General features: G+C 46.5%; 1 non-coding gene across 1 annotated transcript; it reads right to left on the bottom strand.

Annotated features, from left to right (window-relative positions):
- Positions 1-1383: 1383 nt before the first annotated feature.
- Positions 1384-1490, bottom strand: LOC131002057 (small nucleolar RNA R71). The gene has a single exon (XR_009094138.1). It is a non-coding gene; the product is annotated as a small nucleolar RNA R71 (small nucleolar RNA).
- Positions 1491-6714: the final 5224 nt, after the last annotated feature.

Below are 6714 nucleotides of genomic sequence, written 5' to 3' on the forward strand. Positions count from 1 at the left end.
CCCCAGCACAGCATAGCGTCACCACAAAAAATATGCAATTTAAATTTGGCTAGGATCTCACTAGTGGGTTTCGCTCTGTAAGCTCATGTTTACCTCATTTTTGGGTAGTATTTGCGAGTTTTCTGCTATGCATTCGAGCGTGTTTCTTATCGTTTTGCTCTATTTTTCACATGCTCGATGACTATTTGGGTGTTCTACTATCGTGCGCAGGATTCGGGAGTTGTTGAGCGTTTTTGGCATCGTTTTGAGCATCGTTGTTCATGATTGATTGAATTAACTATTGCTTTCTAGATTGCTAGTTTAGAACCCTAGGTTTATTGGTTTTCCTGCGTTCTTAATCTGCTTCCTATCTTTCGTCTAGATAGATTTATATGTTTTATTTTAATTACGCATTAGTTAATCGGAGTGAGAGTGTCAGACCCAACTACCCGATTAGAGTGTTTAGGTTTATTTCCTGTTTCCTGTGAGTAGCATAATTAAAGCCCTGCTAAGCTTTCCGTGTGAGACGACTTGAGTCACCTTACCGCCCTAGGACGACCTCGTATAAATTTGAGTCCATCCGCTAGGTGTTTTTGGATGAGTCAAATTTTGGCGCCGTTGCCGGGGAGGGCTTTAGGCATTTGATTGTGTTGCATTTGTTTTCAGTGTTTATTTTATTTCTTTCTTTTAACTCGGTTATTTTCTCCCTCCGGTACGTTTGATTTGTTTGTTCGTGTTGTGTATGCAAGGACGCAGAAGTTTGAAGAGAAAGCTTGCACCTTACTACGACAACATACATCGACCCCGTGAGATCCTTTCAAGCCTGGAGGAGGAGTCCGAGTCCAGTTCGAGAAACCTTGTGGAATCACAGTTTTGAGAGGAAGACTGTGAAGAGAGGATCACTTCCAACCCCATTCTGGAAGACTTTGAGGATTCACGCTCGGTTGACTTAGAAGACCCGTTAGAGAACGGTGAAGGGCGTGAGCAGGAAGAAGAAGAAGTTCACCCCAATCCTCACCAAGAAGCCATGGCGGAGCAGAATGTCCAGTACATGGGAGATTTCTCCAGGCCAGGTTATTGGGAACACGAGCACTTCGGCGATAGTGCTTCCCACAGCAGTCCGGAATTACAATCTGAAGCCCAACGACTCAAACTTGTTGTCGCTCTTTCATGGGATGCCAAGTGAGGACGCCTTACAGTTCATTCGTAATTTTTGCACTCAAGTGCAGACCTTCCCTCTGCTAGAACTCACCGAGGATCAGTTGAGACTCAAGTGCTTACCTTATGCACTCAAGGACCGAGCGAGAACATGGTTATTGTCCTTGCCGCCGAACTCCATCACTACATGGGGAGAGGCGTGTGAGAAGTTCATGCTCAAATACTACCCTAATCACAAGACACAGGAGATTAGGAGCCAGGATAATGAACTTCATGCAAGGAGCTGACGAGCCTCTCCACGAAGCTTGGGAGAGATTCCAAGAGCTCCTCCGCCAGTGCCCACAGCACCAGTTAGCACCTCGTCATGTTTATGCAGTTCTTCTATGACGGATTGATTCAGACGGCACAGTTCATGGTGGACAGTACAGCAGGGGGCAACATTGCCCAAAAGACAGCCAATGAGCTCAAGGAGATCTTCGACACAATTGCCGCGAGTTCTCAACAAAAGTCGGTAAGAGAAAGGAGGGTTGAAGCGAATGCAGTAGCTCCAAACCATGAGCTTCAGAAGCAGGTAGCAGACTTGATGAGGCAAGTACAGCACCCCACGATGAACCAAGGGGAAGCTCCACCCGTTCGCACGCCACCAACAGAGGGTTGTGGCATATGTGGCGAATTTGGCCATGGAATCAACGCGTGCCATCGAATGGGCGTATTCACACTTGAAGGAGAAGCAGAGGTCTATGCTTCTCAGGGCTATCCGGGGAGGCCTCAATTTGAACAGAGGCCCAACTTTAATCAAGGGAAACAAAGCTCCAACTCGGGTTGGAGAAATGAGCAGAATTCGGGATGGAGGAACCAAGCTCCGGGCCAAGGGTCGGGATAAAACCAAGGCAATCAGTTTCCCCGATCTCCACAGCAATTGGGGTATCAGAACCAGCAGCAGTTCTACCTATCTCAACAACAGTCTTCATTCCCTCAGCAGCAGCATTACCCTCAACCATATCAGCAACAGCAACCCCCGCAGCAACTCTACCCACCTCAGCAGCACCAACCTCCAGGCCCCTTATTTGAAGATCAGATGCAAGCTTTCATGCAAGCTAGCAAATAGGCGATGGAGGCTTAGAGTGCTACCATCAAGCGTCTCGAGACTGCAGTTGGGCAACTTACAGGAGCCCTGAATCAGCTGCAGCAAGAACAGCCAACTGGGAAGTTCCTAAACCAGGACAAACAGCCGCATCAAGCTCATGCCGTGGCGGTAATCAAGGAAACTACCCCAATAACCACGGGGAAATGGAGAAGCAAAACCGTACAAACAATCAAGGCTACCCAATGCCCCAGTGAGCCACTGCCACCTGTCACTGTTTCACCAGACCAACCACCATCCAAGCAAGGAGATCCAGGTAGCTTTATCTTTGATATTAGCTTAGGTGGGGTTGAAAAGGTTTTGGGAATGCTTGATTTGGGCGCGGCAGTCAATTTGATGCCGCTTGATATTTTTGAGAGGTTGGGAAATAAAGAGCTGAAATGCACGAATATTAAGATAGAGCTAGCTGACGACTCCATTAGCAGCCCACGAGGATGCAGAGGTAGGTTGTGAGGGGGATTAGTGTTTTGACTGATTTTATTGTCCTTGATGAGGGAAAAGGGATTAGAGGCGAGAATGGGCATCTCGTGCTGCTTGGCCGACCCTTTATGGCTACCACCCATACTCGCATCGATGTGAGCACGGGAATTGTAAGTATGGTAGGGGCAGGTAGAGCGGTAACATTCTTAGTTTTTGATAAAAAAAACCTACTACCCCCACCCCCTTAATTCAAATCTGCTCTTATGTTGAAACATTTAATGCTTTGGATGAGAACTGTATTGTGCAGGAATTCCTTAATAAGCTGCAGGAGGAGGACGAGATCGTGGAAGAATTTCATGCTAACCTGCAAGATGAAAGTGAGATTGAGCAAGAATTCCTAGAAAACCTGCAAGAGGAAGATGATAAAGAGCAAGGCCTTCTGTGTGCCTTGCTACTGGAAGAGAAGCTTGATGAGGTTGGGTCACTCAATCTCGTTGGATGTGTGGATAGAGGGCCATCCCAGGATATGAGCATGGAGTACACAGTTGGAAGACCCGCAGCTGCCAATTCAAGAAGATGTGTTTACAAGGGCGATAAGGCAGCTGGAGCTTCAATGGGATTTTGGTTAAGGGATCTTCATAGTCGGGCTGGCGACTTAAAAACTAGCGCTGCATGGGAGGCAACCCATGTTTTTTTCTTGTTTTTGTTTTTCTTTCGTTTTGTTTGTGTTGTGTTTTGTTGCTTCTATTGTTTGGTGCAGGTTGTTGCGTTGGAGACTGCTTGTTCTATGGATGAGAGAGAGGCAGACATCGTGGGACACTACAGACTCACCACTGGATCGGTATTTAGGGAAGTTTCCTCTTTCACCCCTCTTTTTGTTTGCACTGAGGACAGTGCCAGATTTTAAGTGTGGGGGGGTGATGCGTCTTCGACTTTTGGGCCATTTGGCTCTATTTTTCTCTTTATTTGTGTCAGTACAGGTCTGTCCGGGGGAAAAACAAAGTTGTGGAGGAAGGAAGGTCAGTAGAGTGGAAACGGAGAAAATGTAGTCAGAATGGGCATTACCGAGCCCAGATTGCTATGTCATGTTTACCAGCATGGAGCTTCGGCCAACAAGTACCTCCCCAGTCTAACTTGGGGCATGGGAACCTGAAGCAACCCACCTGGCATGAACCACACCGAAGAAAGCAATCCTGTCTGATCACTACCATGAAGAGCAGGCAGCCGAGGATAAGAAAGAAAAGTGAATCTTGGGGATTTTGAAGAAGCGAGCGGAAGCAAGAGGAAGGAACTGGAAGGATCTGAAGAATGTGAAAGGTTGACTAAGCTTGCAGCTGGATGCCATCTTCAATCGGATCAATCAAAGATTGAGCTAAAAAAGGAAAGAAGATCCCAGCGAAGAGTTGGAGCTGGCGCAGCTAGGGTTAGACCTCGACCATTCGGCAGTATAAAAGATGGATGTGTGCAGCGTGCACAACTTCTTGGCACTTTTTGAACTCCTGTTTTACTTTAATTACTATTTCCATTCGCCGTGTGTGGCATCCAAAACAATCTATGTTTAAGTACTATTTCTCTAACTTGTTCAAGAATAGTGGCGTTTAGTCTCTCGACCTTTTGACTTAGGATTCGTCAGTTTGAACATGTGGGAGGATCCGAACGAATTCTGCTTTCATTTCCCCTGTATGGAGCACTGAGTTACTTACGTTACGGTCTTCAGCAGGTAGGCTGCACTCTAGGCGGCTAGGAATGCTCGCCAGACCCGACTTCTTTCATTTCCTATGTTCCCAAGGACTCTAGTTAAATGGTTTTTGCGCTTTGGATGCGTGTCAAAGCGATCGAAGAGATCGTCGAAAACGACATCCGTTGCTCTATCAATATCCGTGGGGTCTTCAATAGTCAGCCCCAGCATCCATCCTTTTCTCCTTCAAGACTTCAGCAATCGACTTGATCATTGATTCGTATTGTTCTCTCTGGCGTTCCACCAATTTGTATTCCCGCGAGTTGGAGAGCTCTTTCCAGTTTTCCTACTCGAGAGCATCCCACAGGTCATCCTGAGGGATTGTATCCGAAACAACAATCGAATGAAATTTACATCTATGGGAATATCCATACCACTAGTGGATGTAAGAGCCTGTATAGAGTCTAAAAAAGGGAAGACAGCCTCCATGAGTTCATTCATATCGGTTTCTTTTTTTCATTCTTTGACTGTTCTTTGATCGAGGCGAATGTCGAGGAAGGGAAGACAGTAGAAGTGGAGTAAACGAAGACGGTTGCAGTTGTGGCAACGGAAGTTGGGGGCTATGTAGTCAAGACCTCTTCAACGGCTGTTCGATCACTAATGGCCAATGAAGAGAGAATCAGGCTACGTACTGAAATGGGATGTGAAAGGTGAAAGCCTTACCTAGGCGAGGGAATCATTTACTTTATAAGATAGATAAGAGAATGGTCCCTTTGCTCTTCGCCCTCTGTGAACATGAAATTCGGTGATCAAGAAGTGGCAGGTGGTCTAACTCTATTTATAGAATCCCCTATAATAGGGGCAGCCAATTCATATAAAGAAGTGATCTGTGGATGTCTCCCCTCTGCAAGAAGCCTATTGGCTATGGTCTCGTTGATGGTTGTGCCTATCCGACTCCCTCAAAGTCTAAGCCGAACTTGTCTAGTAAAAAGATGGGCATTTCTCGGCCTTTCTGTCTTCCTCGTGATAGACGCGCCGGCAAAGGTGTCTTAAAAGCATCTTTTTCGTTGATGTGGCGGAAGTCCCTGGTTTCTTTCCTTCATGTAGGAAGCGCCAAGTGTTAAGAGTAGCGATTTTCCTATTGCCGTTGTGTTTTACATTCGAACAAGATTGAAGGCTTGAAGCCTTAGGTATTATTTATCTATTCAAATATCGTTTGTTCCATAATGTGTTTAATCCATTTCGCATTTATGAATTCTGCTATGTGTGTGAGGTTTTAGGGGTGGAAATAATTGTTGTTAACATGTAAACATTCGTGAGGCATTTGTTCTTTCGGTTGAATCTCGTGGTTCCGGAAGGATCTATTCGAAACCATGGACAGTAGGGGCCTAACGGGTGATCTCCGTTCGGTAAAACGTTGTCCGTGTCAAGCAAAGGCCAGGGTATACCAGGGCGTGACAACCGGTATACCCACGACCGAGTAGCTGAGCAGCGTCAACAAAAGGCATTGTAGATCCGGAAGGTGGGGAAAAGATTGATGGGATACACTGTCCTTCCTCAGTCTTGGGCTTCTCTAGAGACCATCCATCAACTGTGACGAGGCATAAAGCCATGGTTATCAAACGAGGAAAGCAATCTCGGCGCCGTAGCATGTCTATGACTGGTCGGCTGACAAAGCCGGAAATGGTTGTGTCCAGGAGGCATGTGTCACTCAAAGTGCGGAGTTGGGGACCTCGGCAGAGAAGGTTGGTGAGGGCCATACTTGGTGAGTAACGGGTATGACTACCATATAAGGAGAAGTGAAGCACTGCCTTGTGACCGGGGAACGTGTGACCTTCGGACCAAGTGACCACAATGGGATCAACCATCCTATATGTGAAGTATAACCCCTTGAAACGCCCCAATGTCTTTGGGCCACGCCTTGGGTTTATATGGATCATGGACGGATTATCAGTATGCCTATGACCAAAACGAATGTTAACAACAGTTATGACCTAACCGAATAACCTCACCCCTTGTTATTATTGATCTTGTTAATTTCTTGTGCAGAGTATACAGATTGAGAATTGTGACACCTCAGTTTGTCGTTGGAGAACAAAGTGGTTCCTCACTCCCTGTGGGATTCGACCCTACACTTACCACTAAGACTGAGATCTTGTTGTGAGACGTAGGAGCGTGTATTGTCTGTACTGAGCATACACAAGTATTTTGCCCGCACCGCACGACGGGTGTGTGTCAAAATTGGCGCCGTTGGACGGGGAGTGACGCGCAGCAATTTTGTTCTCTCCTCATTCTATTTTTCGCTACAGGTGTATGCGTGGAACTCGTAGAGCTA

This window comes from Salvia miltiorrhiza, chromosome 8 (genome assembly GCF_028751815.1).
Source record: "Salvia miltiorrhiza cultivar Shanhuang (shh) chromosome 8, IMPLAD_Smil_shh, whole genome shotgun sequence".
NCBI lineage: Eukaryota > Viridiplantae > Streptophyta > Magnoliopsida > Lamiales > Lamiaceae > Salvia > Salvia miltiorrhiza.